General features: G+C 40.0%; 1 pseudogene; it reads right to left on the bottom strand.

Moving 5' to 3' along the window:
* Positions 1 to 464: 464 nt before the first annotated feature.
* Positions 465 to 16,593, bottom strand: LOC132152889 (E3 ubiquitin-protein ligase TRIM35-like; annotated as a pseudogene).
* Between the last annotated feature and the right edge of the window lie 1,204 nt (positions 16,594 to 17,797).

Raw genomic sequence — 17,797 nt, forward strand, 5'->3', positions numbered from 1 at the left:
ACAAAATAAACCATAAAACAGTGTAAATACAACTCGAAAACAGTGAAAATTTATAAAAGATAAATGACGAATAAAAGATTTATAAAAAAAACGGTAATGCACATTCTAAAGATGGTACATTCTAAAGTAATGGTCGCCTAAAAAAACTCACACTTAGCTCAGCTAGAATATTTTAAACTCACATGCGAAAGGGTTAAACTAATGCTGCTGAAATGGAGATCAAGCGGACTATGAAGATGTGGCTCCAGCTGGAAGATTAAAAGGCGGACTTCGGGAGGCAGACACACTCTGTGAGTTTAAAAGTCCCATCTCTTTAGCCTTGCATACACATGACACACTATCACATTTTTATAGCTGATCCAGTGGGTATCCAGACCAGATGGTAGACCTGCAACCAGGAATGAGTAAAAGATCTGCACCAAAGTGGGAAGCAAACTTGAGTTTGATTAAATTGAACCAAACAAGGAAGTCACCATTATAGCAATCATTGTTTGTTTTAGTTGGCTTACTTTTTATTTATATTTATCACAGTTTTTTGTAAAATAAGCAATGTGTAGAAGATCTTAATAAAATGATCTTCTATAAGACTAGAGTGTGTCAGGTGATCAGATTATTGGCACAGGGAAAGGTGTTAAGAGTTTAACTTTTTTTTCAGCTGTCAAAGATTCTAGATCCTCACCACCAGTGAAGGCAGGTCGATCCAGACATACAGGTGTAATTTTTACTAATTGGACTGTAGGATTCGCAGAGAGGAAAATGCAGAAATCCAGAAGAATGGCAAGACAGTGTCAGTGAAGGTGGTTGTGAATGTGTGTAGATATGTGTTAGTTACAGGATCAGAGAATGACACTGTTCCTCTGTCATAGTCCAGATCCACTCTCACACGCTCAAGATCCTGTTCAACAGGAAAACCAAACAGTGTAGTTAGTCCGTACTGCACACCCCAGACTTCGGTGGTATAGAAATCACATCCCTTCCTTTGGTTTGATGCTGTAGTTAAACCAAGACTCTTGAAACTTGAAACATGCTTTAACCTCCACATCCCAGCAGTGTGTTCCTGAATTAAAACCCTCTGAGCCCAGAACACATGGATAATGGTCAAATCTCTCTGGATTATTAGGAAGCAATTGTTTGTTCTTGCAGTTTCTCATACTGGTCAGATCATCAGACAGTACGAGCCACTGATTTGCAGTGTTTGGATCCAGAATCACAGGCGCTGATGAAACACAATCAACAGCTACTTTTATTCTGGTGTTCATATAATAATCAAGAATGAACCCAAGATTATTATGAATTATCAACACTTGTCCTATTGATCAAACACTTCATACATTTTCCTCTGATCACAGTCAATGTTACAGTTAGTATGTGATGAAGAAATTTTTGATTTGCATCCATATCAACAGAAAGTGATACTGACAAAATCAAACTGAAGTGTATAAATCTGCTGTAGCACTGTAACTGTAAATATCATGTTCTTCTCTTGTTTACAGCTCATTTTGGTGCCATAGCTCATCTGGTTATTTACACATAAAGCTAAAATCTGGAAATATTCATATGTCAATTCTAGTTTGTATGTGTAAGAACACAGATTCTTCAGACTCACTGTTTTGGATGATGTCCTGCATCTTCCTCCAGACTCTGAAGGGCAGGTTTCCCAAGTAACATGGCACATGAATCAAGGCTCCAGAAGGTGTCTGTGGATCCGGCTCTGATGATATCTGGACTCTGGAAGAACATTCAGGATCAGAACTTCAGTGACTTTGGCTTCAGAAGCAGAGAGACCAGAGACACCAGAAGATCACTCACCTTTCCATTGAGACTGGAAACTCCTACAGAACAAACACACAATTTATCAGCAACAACTCAATCAATCAATCAATCAGTCCATGATCTGAAATAAGACCTTTAGAAAGCAGACATCATTGGCTTCCATCATCTCCTCTGTCTTTGTGACTGTCTGTGAAAGAGCTGAGATGTGTCTGTTGATCTCCTCCAGCTTCTCCTTCATCATCTGCTTCTTCTGCTCCTCTTCCTCCCTCAGTGCAGTGATTGTAGCTTCTTCTTCATCTCTGAGAAACTGATGAAGCTTCTCAAACTGCTGTTTAATCTGATGCTCTGTGTGCTCAGCTTGAGACTGAAATCAATCATATTCACTTCAGTCATCTCAAAAACACAGCATATTCTAGAACCGACCTATTCAATTGGCAGCCCATGGACCAAATTCTATAGTTATAGCAACAGATACTCCAAAATGAAAATTTGCATTTTCTCACCCTAGGCACATCCAAGATATAGGTGACTTTTTTTCTTCTTCAGTAGAACAGTAAAGAGGGTTTTTATCTGAAGCTGTTGTTCTTGGTGAGTCATAAAATACAAGTCATTGACTGCCTATTTTTTGAGAATTAATAAAAGCAAATCAAGGACCACAAATTAAATACCAGTGGCTCCTGACAATATATTGAGATCTTATGAACTGAAACGACTGGTCTGTGCAAGTAACTGAATATTATTTACAATATTATAAACAAGTATTTTTTTTTCCATTATTACTACCTGTAATCCAAAACCATCATCTTGGCTGGCCTGAGGGTGAGTAAATTAACAGCGAATTAAAATTTTGGGGTGACCTATCCCTTTAAATGGAAGATTGCTAAAGAAACACTTAAAAGGAAAATTAGATTATATTACCAGTATAACCAGTTGATGGCTGCAGCAACACATTTTTACTCCCAACTCATCACATATTGATGCTTGCTCAGGACCCTTTGGCATCACTTTTTAATGCACCCCTTTAGCGGAATTTTTCGACATGCTGGGTCCTCAATTGCTTTAAATAAGAAACCTTTATATATACAGATGCGAAAGGCATTGAGAATTTAATCATCATGATTAAATGATATATTGGGTAATAATATTTTGCATTATTGCATATATGTTGGGCTGTGATTTTTCAATGTAAACGGTCACAACCATTTTATTAACATTACACTATTTACACATTTGTGAGCAGTAACCCAACCCCTGCAATTAAACCTACCATTTGTTTATAAAACACAACATGCAGATACAGCTACAGTCATAATTTATTTAAAAAAATAACGATTGATTTGTGAGAGGATCACCGTCTTCACCCATGGTAATGCTCAGACCCTATGTGCACTCTGCAGTCTGTGCGCAAATTAAAAAATTGCCACCAGAAGAAACGTTACATCAGCTTTGGTTGTGGAATGCCATTGGCTCTTGTGTGTCTCTTGACCGATTGCATCATGCTAATGTTTGGAGTATCTTTTTGAATGAGAAAATTCTGTCATTAAGTACTCACCCTCATGTCGTTCCAAACCCTTATGACCTACGTTCATCTTTGGAACACAAATTAAGATATTTTTGATGAAACTGGAGAGCTTTCTGACCCTCAATAGGCAGCAACGCAACTTTAATGTTCCCAGGTCCAGAAATGTAGTAAGGACATCGGTAAAACAGTCCATGTGACATCAAATAACATTAAAGAGTTGTGTGAACTTGCAAGCACGATGTCAGACACTGTAATATGCTCTGGTCCCCTCCCTGCTTACCGTGGTGATGAGATGCATAGCAGATTGTCATCACTCAATGGCTGGATGTCTAAGTGGTGCCCACAGAATAACATAGGTTTCATAGACAATTGGACGAACTTTTGGGGCAGACCTGACCTGTTTAAAAGAGATGGTCTTCATCCCTCCTGGGGTGGCGCCACTCTTCTCTCTAGAAATATGGCAAATAGTCTTAGTGTTTATACTTGACTAACTGGGGCCCAGGTCAGGAAGCAGACAGACTGGCTAAACCGACCGTCTGCTAGCTGCCTCCCGTCACAGAGGTCAGTTAATTCTCAGCACATAGAGACTTTTTCACCTAGATATCACACTATAGAGACTGTGTCTGTTCCCCGAACTAGAAAAAACAAAAAACGTCCAAACCAAGTTAAGATTAACAATTTAATTGAGGTTCAACAAATAAAAAACAGAAGCAATATGGATAAACAAATAATAAAGCTTGGCTTATTGAATATCAGATCCCTTTCTACGAAAACACTTTTTGTAAATAATATGATCACTGATCATAATATAGATTTACTCTGTTTGACAGAAACCTGGCTAAAACCTGATGATTACATTATTTTAAATGAGTCCACCCCCCAAGATTACTGTTATAAACATGAGCCACGTCTAAAAGGCAAAGGTGGATGTGTTGCTTCAATTTATAACAACGTTTTCAGGATTTCTCAGAGGGCAGGCTACAAGTATAACTCGTTTGAAGTAATGGTGCTTCATATAACATTATCCAGAGAAACAAATGTTAATGATAAATCCCCTGTTATGTTTGTACTGGCTACTGTATACAGGCCACCAGGGCACCATACAGACTTTATTAAAGAGTTTGGTGATTTTACATCCGAGTTAGTTCTGGCTGCAGATAAAGTTTTAATAGTTGGTGATTTTAATATCCATGTTGATAATGAAAACGATGCATTGGTATCAGCATTTATAGACATTCTGAGCTCCATTGGTGTTAGACAACACGTTTCAGGACCTACTCATTGTCGAAATCATACTCTAGATTTAATACTGTCACATGGAATTGATGTTGATGGTGTTGAAATTATTCAGCCAAGTGATGATATCTCAGATCATTATTTAGTTCTTTGCAAAATTCATATAGCCAAAATTGTAAATTCTACTTCTTGTTACAAGTATGGAAGAACCATCACTTCTAACACAAAAGACTGCTTTTTAAGTTATCTTCCTGATGTATCCAAATTCCTTAGCATATCCAAAACCTCAGAACAACTTGATGATGTAACAGAAACTATGGACTTTTCTAGCACTTTAAATAAAGTTGCTCCTTTACGCTTAAGGAAGGTTAAGGAAAACAGTATGACTCCATGGTATAATGAGCATACTCGCACCCTAAAGAGAGCAGCCTGAAAAATGGAGCGCAGCTGGAGGAAAACAAAACTAGAGGTATTTCGTATTGCTTGGCGGGAAAGTAACATATCCTACAGAAAAACATTAAAAACTGCTAGATCCGATTACTTTTCTTCTCTTTTAGAAGAAAACAAACATAACCCCAGGTATTTATTCAATACAGTGGCTAAATTAACGAAAAATAAAGCCTCAACAAGTGTTGACATTTCCCAACACCACAGCAGTAATGACTTTATGAACTACTTTACTTCTAAAATCGATACTATTAGAGATAAAATTGCAACCATTCAGCCGTCAGCTACAGTATCACATCAGACAGTGCACTATAGACCCCCTGAGGAACAGTTCCACTCATTCTCTACCATAGGAGAGGAAGAATTGTATAAACTTGTTAAATCATCTAAACCAACAACATGTATGTTAGACCCTATACCATCTAAGCTCCTGAAAGAGGTGCTTCCAGAAGTCATAGATCCTCTTCTGACTATTATTAATTCCTCATTGTCATTAGGATATGTCCCCAAAACCTTCAAACTGGCTGTTATTAAGCCTCTCATCAAAAAACCACAACTTGACCCCAAAGAACTAGTTAATTATAGACCAATCTCGAATCTCCCTTTTCTGTCCAAGATACTAGAAAAGGTGGTATCCACACAATTATATTCCTTCTTAGAGAAAAATGGTATATGTGAGGATTTCCAGTCAGGATTTAGTCCGTATCATAGTACTGAGACTGCTCTCCTTAGAGTTACAAATGATCTGCTCTTATCATCTGATCGTGGGTGTATCTCTCTATTAGTTTTATTGGATCTTAGTGCTGCGTTTGACACAATTGACCACAACATTCTTTTGCATAGACTTGAACACTTTGTTGGCATCAGTGGAAGTGCATTAGCATGGTTTAAATCGTACTTATATGACCGATTGCATAGTCGATATAAAAAACTGGATGACGAATAATTTCTTACTGCTAAATTCTGAAAAAACACAGGTGTTAATTATAGGACCTAAAAACTCTGCTTGTAATAACCTAGAACACTGTCTAAGACTTGATGGTTGCTCTGTCAATTCTTCGTCATCAGTTAGGAACCTAGGTGTGCTATTTGATCGCAATCTTTCCTTAGAAAGCCACGTTTCTAGCATTTGTAAAACTGCATTTTTCCATCTCAAAAATATATCTAAATTACGGCCTATGCTCTCAATGTCAAATGCAGAAATGTTAATCCATGCATTTATGACCTCAAGGTTAGATTATTGTAATGCTTTATTGGGTGGTTGTTCTGCACGCTTAGTAAACAAACTACAGCTAGTCCAAAATGCAGCAGCAAGAGTTCTTACTAGAACCAGGAAGTATGACCATATTAGCCCGGTCCTGTCAACACTGCACTGGCTCCCTATCAAGCATCGCATAGATTTTAAAATATTGCTTATTACTCATAAAGCCCTGAAGGGTTTAGCACCTCAGTATTTCAATGAGCTCCTTTTACATTATAATCCTCTACATCCGCTACGTTCTCAAAACTCAGGCAATTTGATAATACCTAGAATATCAAAATCAACTGCAGGCGGCAGATCCTTTTCCTATTTGGCGCCCAAACTCTGGAATAACCTACCTAACATTGTTCGGGAGGCAGACACACTCTTGCAGTTTAAATCTAGATTAAAGACCCATCTCTTTAACCTGGCATACACATAACATACTAATATGCTTTTATTATCCAAATCCGTTAAAGGATTTTTAGGCTGCATTAATTAGGTAAACCGGAACCAGAAACACTTCCCATAACACCCTATGTACTTGCTACATCATTAGAAGAATGGCATCTACGCTAATATTAGTCTGTTTCTCTCTTGTTCCGAGGTCACCGTGGCCACCAGATCCAGTCTGTGTCCAATTCAGAGGGTCACTGCAGTCACCCGGATCCAGTACGTATCCAGACCAGATGCTGGATCAGCACCTTGAAAGGACCTCTACATCCCTGAAACACAGTGGAGAACAGGACAACTAGAGCCCCAGATACAGATCCCCTGTAAAGACCTTGTCTCAGAGGAGCACCAGGACAAGACCACAGGAAACAGATGATTCTTCTGCACAATCTGACTCTGCTGCAGCCTGGAATTGAACTACTGGTTTCGTCTGGTCAGAGGAGAACTGGCCCCCCAACTGAGCCTGGTTTCTCCCAAGGTTTTTTTCTCCATTCTGTCACCGATGGAGTTTCGGTTCCTTGCCGCTGTCGCCTCTGGCTTGCTTAGTTGGGGACACTTCATCTACAGCGATATCATTGACTTTATTGCAAATAAATGCACAGACACTATTTAACTGAACAGAGATGACATAACTGAACCCAATGATGAACTGCCTTTAACTATCATTTTTGCATTATTGACACTGTTTTCCTAATGAATGTTGTTCAGATGCTTTGACGCAATGTATTTTGTTTAAAGCGCTATATAAATAAAGGTGACTTTGACTTTGATCAGTGGTGAGTAATACAATTTTGCGAAAGCTAGAATTTTTGTGTGCACAGAACGTCTTCCACCATTTTGGAAAGTTCCCTAAGTATGTAATCAATGTAATCAGTGTTGTTTACGCTCAGGGGAAGTGTGTGTATGCATTGTGATGCTCACTAAAATGGCAAAAAACGATAACTCGGGGGAGAAGAATTGTTGAATAAAGTCATTATGTTTGTTTTCTTTGCGCACAAAAAGTATTCTCATAACTTCGTAAAACTGAAGTTGAGCCACAGATGTCACATGGATTGTTTTACCGATTCTGGACCTGGAAAAATTACAGTTGCTTTGCTGTCTATGGAGGGTCAAAGAACGCTCTGATTTAATCAAAAATATCCTAATTTGTGTTCCGAAGATGAACAAAGGTTTTACGGCTTTGGAACGACATGAGGCAGGGTAATTAATGACATAATTTTAATTTTGAGGTAAACTAACCCTTTAAATCAAGGCAAACAGCTGAAAGCAACTGAGTACCCTGCACGTCGAAAAGTGGCACTAAAGGGGTACCCTGTGTGTTACAAAAGGATGCTAAAGGGGTACCTTGAGCATCAAAAATTGACACCAAAGGCTCCTGACCAAGCGTCAATATGTGAGTTGGGAGCACGTTTTGTTTTCAGATTTATATTTAGACTTTACACTATTATATGTAAAAATCAATTTGTCACAGTTCAGCACTGTTTTGTACATAAGTATAAAAAAGAAAGAGTTTTCAAAAACTCAGATCTACATGAATCACATAAATTACCTATTCTGTATTAGGGCTGTCACTTTTGGATTTCAATTTTTCGATTTTTAAGACATAAGTGTTCATTGAATCGATTGTAAAATAGATTTTCCATGTCTAAAAATATATATATATCAACTCCAAATAATGGAAGAATGTATAGAATGTGCTGGAAATGCACAAGTCAGCAAAATTTCTTATTTATTGGCATGAAGTTTCGTGCAGAATAACAGCAACAGGAGTGCAACATTCTCGAAAAAAGTATATGCAGAGTGGACTCACGATCGCACAGTTTGCATACCACTTTGTCCTTCTTCATATTATGGTTTTCAGTCCAAAACCCAAAGTGCTTCCATGTCGAACTCAAGATATTCAGGGTTATCACTCGTCTCTCATGTTGCACAGGTTTATTGCCGTTGTCCTCCATTTTCTTTGCAAAACACTAGATGCAGCGATTGAAACCATGAAACTATAGGTGCGTCAAATTGCTCTGTATTTTCTGTCTAGCTTTCGCAACGCCTATTGCACTTTCGGAATTCTTTATTTTCTTTTTCTGCTTGTTTGTGAGTTTTGTTAAATCTATATTTTTTAATTGTTTAATTCTCTTAAAATTAATAGTGTACATATTTGGTTAAAATCGAATCCCTATTTTTGATTTCGAAACTTTTTTTGGTTGGTCTGCACTCAGCCCGTTCCCCATTAGCGTTTGTCATTTCCCTGTGTATTTATACCCTGTCTGTCTTAGTATGTGTCACGGAGTCCTTGTAGTTTTCACAACTATTCTCAGTCTTGTTCTTGCCGTGTGTTTAGTGTCTGTTTAGTGGAGAGAAGGAATCAGTTCGAGGGAACCCGCCTGGTCGTGTTTCTCGGGACCAGGGGAGGTCGCCGAGGAGTGAGTGGTCGAGAGGAGGCTCAGCATCGCTCTCCACCATGGCCCCCCTTCGACCCGGGGCTCGTGTGGGACGGATCAGAGCCACCGTCTCACCATGACGGACGGAGAAGGGAGAGGAAGCGCACGTCCGCCGAGCCAGCGCCACTGCCCATGATTGCCGCAAGTCCAGCGCCACTGCACAAGATGGCCGCCAGCCCAGCGCCACGAGGCAAGATGGAAGCCAGCCCAGCGCCACAGCACAAGATGGCCGCCAGCCCAGAGCCACTGCGCAGAATGGCCGCCGCTCCAGCGACACTGCCCAAGATGGCCGCCAGCCCAGCGCCACGAGGCAAGATGGACGCCAGCCCAGCGCCACAGTACAAGAGGGCCGCCAGCCCATTGCCACTGCACAAGGTGGCCGCCAACCCAGAGCCACTGCCCAAGATGGCCGCCAGCCCAGCGCCACTGCCCAAGATGGCCGCCGGTCCAGAGTCATGGCACAAGATGGCTGCTTGTCCAGTGCCTCTGCACAGAATGACAGCCACGGTTAAGCCTCCAAGGTCTAGTCAGGTTCCCGTTGACTTTCCAGAGTCGAGTCAGGTTCCCGTTGACTTTCCAGAGTCGAGTCAGGTTCCCGTTGACTTTCCAGAGTCGAGTCAGGTTCCCGTTGACTTTCCAGAGTCGAGTCAGGTCCCCGTTGACTTTCCAGAGTCGAGTCAGGTTCCCGTGGACCCTCCAGAGTCGAGTCAGGTTCCCATGGACCCTCCAGAGTCGAGTCAGGTTCCCGTGGACTCTCCAGAGTCGAGTCAGGTGCTCGTGGACTCTCCAGAGTCGAGTCAGGTGCTCATGGACCCTCTAGAGTCAGGGTTAGTCATCGCTGACCTTCCAGAGTCAGGGCTAGTCACCGCTGACCTTCCAGAGTCGAGTCAGGTGCTCATGGACCCTCTAGAGTCAGGGTTAGTCACCGATGACCTTCCAGAGTCAGGGCTAGTCACCATTGACCTTCCAGAGTCAGGGCTAGTCACCATTGACCTTCCAGAGTCAGGGCTAGTCACCATGGACCCTCCAGAGTCAGGGCTAGTCACCGTGGACCTTCCAGAGTCAGGGTTAGTCACCGTTCACCTTCCAGAGTCAGGGCTAGTCACCGTTGACACTCCGGAGTCAAGCCAAGTCACCAGGGAAATTCATGAACAAGGTCAAGTCACCATTGATCTCCATGGGCAAGGTCAAGTCACCAGTGTTCTTCATGGGCAAGGTCAAGTCACCGACTATCTTCATGGGCAAAGGCAAGTCACCATTGATCTTCATGAACAAATGCAAGTCACCATTGATCTTCATGAACAAATGCAAGTCACCAATGATATTCAGGAACAAATGCAAGTCACCAATGATTTTCATGAACAAGGGCAAGTCACCATTGATCTTCATGAACAAATGCAAGTCACCAATGATCTTCATGAACAAATGCAAGTCACCAATGTTCTTAATGAGCAGAGTCAGGCCACCAATGATCTTCATGAGCAGAGTCAAGTCAACCTTGATCTTCTGGAATCCAGTCTAAACACCATTGGGATTACCAGAGTCTCTCCACATCTCTGTGGAACTTCCAGAGCCTCGTTACGTCTCAGTCGAACTCTCTGAGCGCCCGACTGATCTTGTCGTGGCCACGGAGGCTACCCTTAACTTGTTCATGTTCTCTGTTTCAGACTTGCCCAACCAGACTTACTCTCCTGTCAGTTCAATCCCACTGTGGTGGTCTTCGGCGCTACCCTGGTGGGCTTCGGTTTCGACCACACGGATGTGGTGGTCTTCTGCTCCGCCCTGGAGGGCTTCCGTTCCGACCACACGGTTGTGGTGGTCTTCTGCTCCGCCCTGGGGGGCTTCGGTCTCGACCACACGGACGTGGTTGTCTTCTGCTCCGCCCTGGGGGGCTTCCGTCCCGACCACACAGTTGTGGTGGTTTTCTGCTCCGCCCTGGGGGGCTTCCGGCCCAACCACATGGTTGTGGTGGTCCTCTGCGCCTCCCGGGTGGGCCTCTGTCTCGACCACACGGATATGGTGGTCTTCGGCTCCACCCTGGAATCCTGCCCGGTCGGCACGGTCCTGGGTCCCTGAACGTCCTGACCCACCCTGATCTCTTGTTGTGTTGTTGTTTTTTTTGTTGTTGTTCACTTCCTGTCCCTGTTCCCCTCTGTGAGCCTGGCCCTCCCTCCCTCCCCCTGATCCTCCACCGGTCCACCTCTCTCTTGGTCTCCCTGTTTTGTGTTGCACTTCTGGTCTCTGTTCCCGCTTTACATGTTCCTCTGGTCTCTGATTTCCCCATTTTTTTTTTCTGGCCCTCCGTCCCTCCCCCTGAGCCTCCACCTGTCCACCTCCCTCCTGGTCTTGTTTTGTCAGTCATGTCGAGGAGCGTCTGGTAGCTGCTCCGTAGTGGGGGTGTACTGTCACAGTGTCTGGTTTGTGTTCCCTGGGTAACCACTAGATTTTCACATTCCCCACGATCTCTGTCTTCTTGATTTGTTAATAATTGGAATCTTTTCTGGCAGTGTCCTAGGCTTTTTCGCGCTGATGGCCTGCAGCCCAGTAGAGTCGGAGCGGAGCTTCTCTCTGACAACATCTCCGGGACACTTTGCTCCATATGACTAGTAAGCCCATTCTCAAATAACTATTATGATGACTTTTGTTCTACCCGCTTAAATGATAGAAGTACTTGCGCTGTACAATCTATTAAGACTGTGTCTGTTCCCCGAATAGTGAGGTAAAAAATATAAATTTAATGTAGGATCTAGAAAAAATCTTATCGTGATTAAACCAGAAAAATGTAAAGTAAATGAACAAAAACTATTTTTAATGTTTGGGCTCATAAATATTAGATCACTCATACCTAAAGCAGTTATTGTAAATTAAATGATCACAGATAATAGTTTTGATGTACTCTGCTTGACTGAAACCTGACTAAAACCAAATGATTATATTGGTCTAAATGAGTCTACTCCACCAAACTACTGTTAAAAGCATGAGCCCCGTAAGACTGGTCGTGGCGGAGGTCTTGCAACAATATATAGTGATATTCTCAATGTTACCCAGGAAACAGGATACAGGTTTAAATCATTTGAAATACTTCTGCTTAATGTTACACTGTCATATATGCAAAAGAAATCTAATGTATCTCTTGCTCTGGCTACTGTGTATAGACCACCAGGTTTCCTAACAGAATTCCTAAAAGAATTTGCAGATTTCCTCACAGACCTTCTGGTTACAGTTGATAAGGCGCTAATCATGGGAGATTTTAATATTCACGTTGATAATTTAAATGATGCATTAGGACTTGTGTTTACTGACCTAATAAACTCTTTTGGAGTCAAGCAAAATGTCACCGGGCCCACTCATTGTTTTAATCATACACTAGATTTAATTATATCGCATTGCATCGATCTTACTGATCTAGATATCGTACCTCAAAGTGATGATGTTACAGACCATTTCCTTGTATCGTGCATGCTGCATATCACTGATATTAACTATGTGTCTCAGTGTTACCGTCTGGGCAGAACTATTGTTCCAGCCACCAAAGATAGATTCGCAAATAACCTGCCTGATCTATCTCAACTGCTATTTGTTCCCAAAAATACACATGAACTAGACGAAATGACTGGCAGCATGAGCACTATTTTCTCTAATACATTAGAAGCTGTTGCCCCCATCAAATTGAAAAAGGTTAGAGAAAAATGTACTGTGCCATGGTATAAGAGTAATACTCACTCTCTCAAGAAAGAAATTCATAGTCTTGAACGCAAATGGAGAAAAACTAACTTGGAAGTTTTTAGATTTGCATGGAAAAACAGTATGTCCAGCTATAAACAGGCTGTAAAAACTGCAAGGGCAGAGCATATACACAAAATCATAGAAAATAACCAAAACAATCCAAGGTTTTTATTTAGCACAGTGGCTAAATTAACAATTTACCAGACGCCATCTGATTCAAATATTCCATCAACTTTTAATAGTAATGACTTTATGAATTTCTTCACTGATAAAATAGATAACATTAGAAATACAATAGCGAATGCAGATTCTACAGCGTCTAACACTTCAGTTTCATCCATCGCACCCAAAGATAAACTGCAGTGCTTTACAACTATAGGACAGGAAGAGCTAAATAAACTTATCACTGTATCTAAACCAACAACATGTTTATTAGATCCTGTACCCACTAAATTACTGAAAGAGTTGTTACCTGTAGCCGAAGAACCGCTTCTCAATATCATTAACTCGTCGTTATCTTTAGGTCACGTCCCAAAACCATTCAAGCTGGCGGTTATTAAGCCTCTTATTAAGAAACCCAAACTAGATCCTAGTGAACTGGCAAATTATAGGCCTGTTTCAAATCTTCCATTTATGTCTAAAATTTTAGAAAAGTTGTGTCTGCTCAACTGAGCACCTTCCTGCAAAAAAATGATCTGTATGAAGAATTTCAGTCAGGTTTCAGGCCCCACCATAGCACAGAAACTGCACTTGTTAAAATTACAAATGACCTGCTTCTTGTGTCAGATTAAGGCTGCATCTCATTTCTAGTCTTACTTGATCTTAGTGCTGCGTTTGACACCATAGATCATGACATACTCATAGATCGATTACAAAACTAGACAGGTATTCAAGGGCAGGCTCTAAGATGGTTTAGATCCTACCTGTCCGATCGCTACCATTTTGTTTACTTAAATGGGGAGTCATCTCATTTATCACCAGTAAAATATGGAGTGCCACAAGGATCCATTCTAGGTCCCCTTCTATTTTCAATATACATATTGCCCCTTGGTAATATTATTAGAAAATACGGAATTAGCTTCCACTGTTATGCTGATGATACTCAGCTATATATCTCAACTTCTAAATTATTTAAGCTAACAGAGTGTGTTAAAAATGTAAAAGATTGGATGACCAATAATTTTCTCCTATTAAATTTGGATAAGACAGAGATGTTAATTATTGGACCAAAAAACAGTACACAGAATCTTGTAGATTACTATTTGCAACTAGACGGATGTACTGTTACTTCCTCTACAGTCAGAAATCTGGGTGTTATATTAAACAGCAACTTGTCTTTTGAAAATCATATTTCCCATGTTACAAAAACTGCATTCTTCCATCTTAGAAACATTGCCAAGTTACGAAATATGTTATCTGTTTCTGATGCAGAAAAGCTAGTTCATGCATCCATGACCTCTAGACTGGACTATGTAACGCACTTCTAGGTGGTTGTCATGCTTCTTCAATAAACAAGATACAGGTAGTCCAAAATGCAGCAGCTAGAGTCCTTACCAGGTCAAGAAAATATGATCATATTACCCCAATTTTACAGTCTCTGCACTGGCTACCTATTAAGTTCCGTATCAGTTACAAATTATCATTACTTACCTATAAGGCCCTAAATGGTTTAGCTCCTGCGTACCTAACTAGCCTTCTACCACGCTACAACCCATCACGCACCCTAAGGTCACAAAACACTGGACTTTTGCTAGTTCCTAGGATAGCAAAGTCCACTAAAGGATGTAGAGCTTTTTCACATTTGGCTCCCAAACTCTGGAATAGCCTTCCTAATAATGTTCGGGGTTCAGACACACTCTCTCTGTTTAAATCTAGATTAAAAATCTCTTTCGCCAAGCATTCGAATAATGTATCTCTTAAATTGTGAGTGTAGTTGCATCTGATCAAATGCGCATTCTTAATTTTTAGCTTGGGTTAAACTAATTAATTTTACTCTGTTGGATCAGCAGCTATGCTAATTATGTCTCTATTTGTTTCTATGTTTTGCCACGGGATTTACATCCTGTGGTAACTAGGATTACACAAGCTCCAGTCTGGATCCAAAACACCTGAGAAGAGATGATGCTGACCCCTCAGAGAACCTCAGATGATGCTAACCCTGCATCAACAAACAGAACTAACAAATATTGCTACAAGTGTGACTGCATCATATAATAATTGCTGTTAATAATGTTCATCGTCTGGCTGACTACGTCTTGTATTAATTTTTCTGAAAAATCCTGTCATTCGTGCACAAACTGACAGTCACCACTTATAAGCTACTAATAAATATTGTAGAAACGTAATTTTCTGTAAAGTTGCTTTGTAACGATTTGTATTGTAAAAAGCGCTATACAAATAAACTTGAATTGAAAACTTGAATTATGTTCAGATGTTCAGTAACTTAACGGTCATGTGAGGAGGTTTCACTCTTCTCCGTGTCAGAGGTTATTTATACATATATAATACATACTTTAAAATATAATTTATTTCAGTGGTGCAAATCAGAATTTTCATCAGCTGTTACTCAAGTTTTCAGAGTCATATGATCCTTCAGAGATCATTCTAATATATTGATGTTGATATGTTTTGATGCTTAATACTTTTTGGAACATGTGACATTTTGTTTAGGATTCTCTGATGAATAGAAAGCTAAAGAGAACATCACTGATAGTAAATCAACATATTGGAATTATTTCTAAAGGACTATGTGACACTGAAGACTGGAGTAAAGGTTGATGAATACACACACACACACACACACACACACACACACACACACACACACACACACTACATACATAACTAACTACTTGAGTATGTTTTTTTTTTTTATCTGATACTTTTTTACTCTTACTCAAGTAGCTATTCAGACTATTACTTTTACTTGAGTAAATATTTCTATAAGTATACTTTTACTTTTACTTGAGTACAGTTTTTGGGTACTCTACCTACCTCTGGTGGTCAATAAAGGAACATGCAACTGCTCCAGAAAACCTAGTTCAGCAGTTCTAATCAAATTTGCGAAAATGTCAAAAGAATTGATTCTCACCTTTATGTATTGAATTGTTTTCTCAAACTCTCCTTTAATTTTTGCATTGTGTTTAGGTTTCTCTTGAAAGAACTTCAGTGCTGTATAAAGCTTCTCCTGGAATTAAAATGATTGAATGCATATGAGCAAAATGATGCAGAGAAATTGTTATATATTTATGATATACAACTTTTATACCTTTTTATCTTCATATTTAAATCTGTCTTACCTTGTATGATGAAACAGTTTCACTGATGGGTCTAAATCTGTGATTATTGTGTGTCAGTGAATCCCTGCACACTAAACACACTGGCTGTTTGTCCTCCAGACAGAAGAGTTTGAGTTTCTCTCCGTGTAAACTGCAGATCTCCTCAGATCCTGATGAACTCCTCTCATTTCTCTCCTTCAGGAGCATGTCACACAAGTCTTTTAACACAAGATTACATATAGGATCATGACTTGCCAGTTTTTTGCAGAGAGGACACTCCCGAGTTTCCTTGATTCTCCAGAAATGTTGAAGACAGTCTTTACAGAAACTGTGTCCACATGATAAAACATCAGGATCCTTGAAGATTTCATAACACACGGGACAAGAAAAATCAGCTTCAGAGATCGAATCCATTTTCACTGTTTGAGCTCCAGCAATCCAGAATTTTACTTTCACTTTCTGAATGATGTTGCAAAATTTAGTAACCACAAGAATCACAAAGAATTGCTGCCTGCTGACCACAGTAACTGGGGAAGGGTGGGGGTTGCAGGCAGGGGCCACTTGTGCTTTTAGGGGGCACACTTTTAAAATTCATTTTAACCTACCTTCTGTATCTCTTTTCACTATGGCATGTATCACTGCATTTCTAGAAGTTAAACTAACAATTTCAACTCAAAATATTCATCATGTTTAATTTATTTGACAAATAATTTTGTATTGTAGTGTCAGCATCATGCACTCATTATTTTTTGAGGGGCACGAGTTAAGGGTGAAGCCTCATCATGTTTGTCATGTGACACACACCAGCCACAATAACACTGTAACACTGATATAGGGTTAAGTTTTATTTATTTATTTTTTCATTTTGATTCTATATATTTCCAAATGTGTTAACTAAATCATGAAATATCTTGATTCTCAAATATGTTTAAGTAAATGAGCAATGTAGCTTTATAGTGTAGCTAATCTATCTGTCTTTTTACTTAAGTACCAGATATGGGTGTCATGCCATAAAATATTTTTTTATATGACTGACTTTGTTATTTAATGTGAATTTAATAAAAACATTGTAAGTAATTAACTATAACACTTCCATTTTACAGAAAAAGAGCAAAGAACATTTACATTATCAAAGCACTCATATAAACTCCCATTGAAAGCACTGAAGCTGTTTACATTGTGAAATGAATTTCTTAACTTACATTCATTTGCACATCTGCACTCCTTTGTTTGTTTCTAATGTGAGAATTTGCCAGATAATTTAGTCAGTGATTGCACACAGTGAACAATTTCAGCGATGACTCATCTAAACGCCTCTGATTGGTCATTGCATTCATAAGCTCAATACAATCTTTTGTGATTGGTTATAATGTGCAGAGCTTTAGAAACGACCAGCCAGCGAACACAGATTTGAATTTTGCAAATATAGTTTACAGGAAAAGCTGCATTGTACCCAGAATTGTTTGGTGAAATTTAGAGGGGGGCCAAGCTTGTTGACATGGGTGCACAGTCAGCAGAGGTTCGTGCTGCAGAGCCAGGCGAAAGTATAAACAAGGCTTAAAGTCTGTCTACACTGAATACGACAAATCAACCGCTGAAAATCATTTTAAATTTTTGTCAATACGTCATAAATATAACGAGGCAGCAGTTTACTGTCAGGGATTTGTCATGTCGCGCTGCACCG

Source organism: Carassius carassius, chromosome 1 (assembly GCF_963082965.1).
Source record: "Carassius carassius chromosome 1, fCarCar2.1, whole genome shotgun sequence".
In the NCBI taxonomy this organism is placed as follows: Eukaryota; Metazoa; Chordata; class Actinopteri; order Cypriniformes; family Cyprinidae; genus Carassius; species Carassius carassius.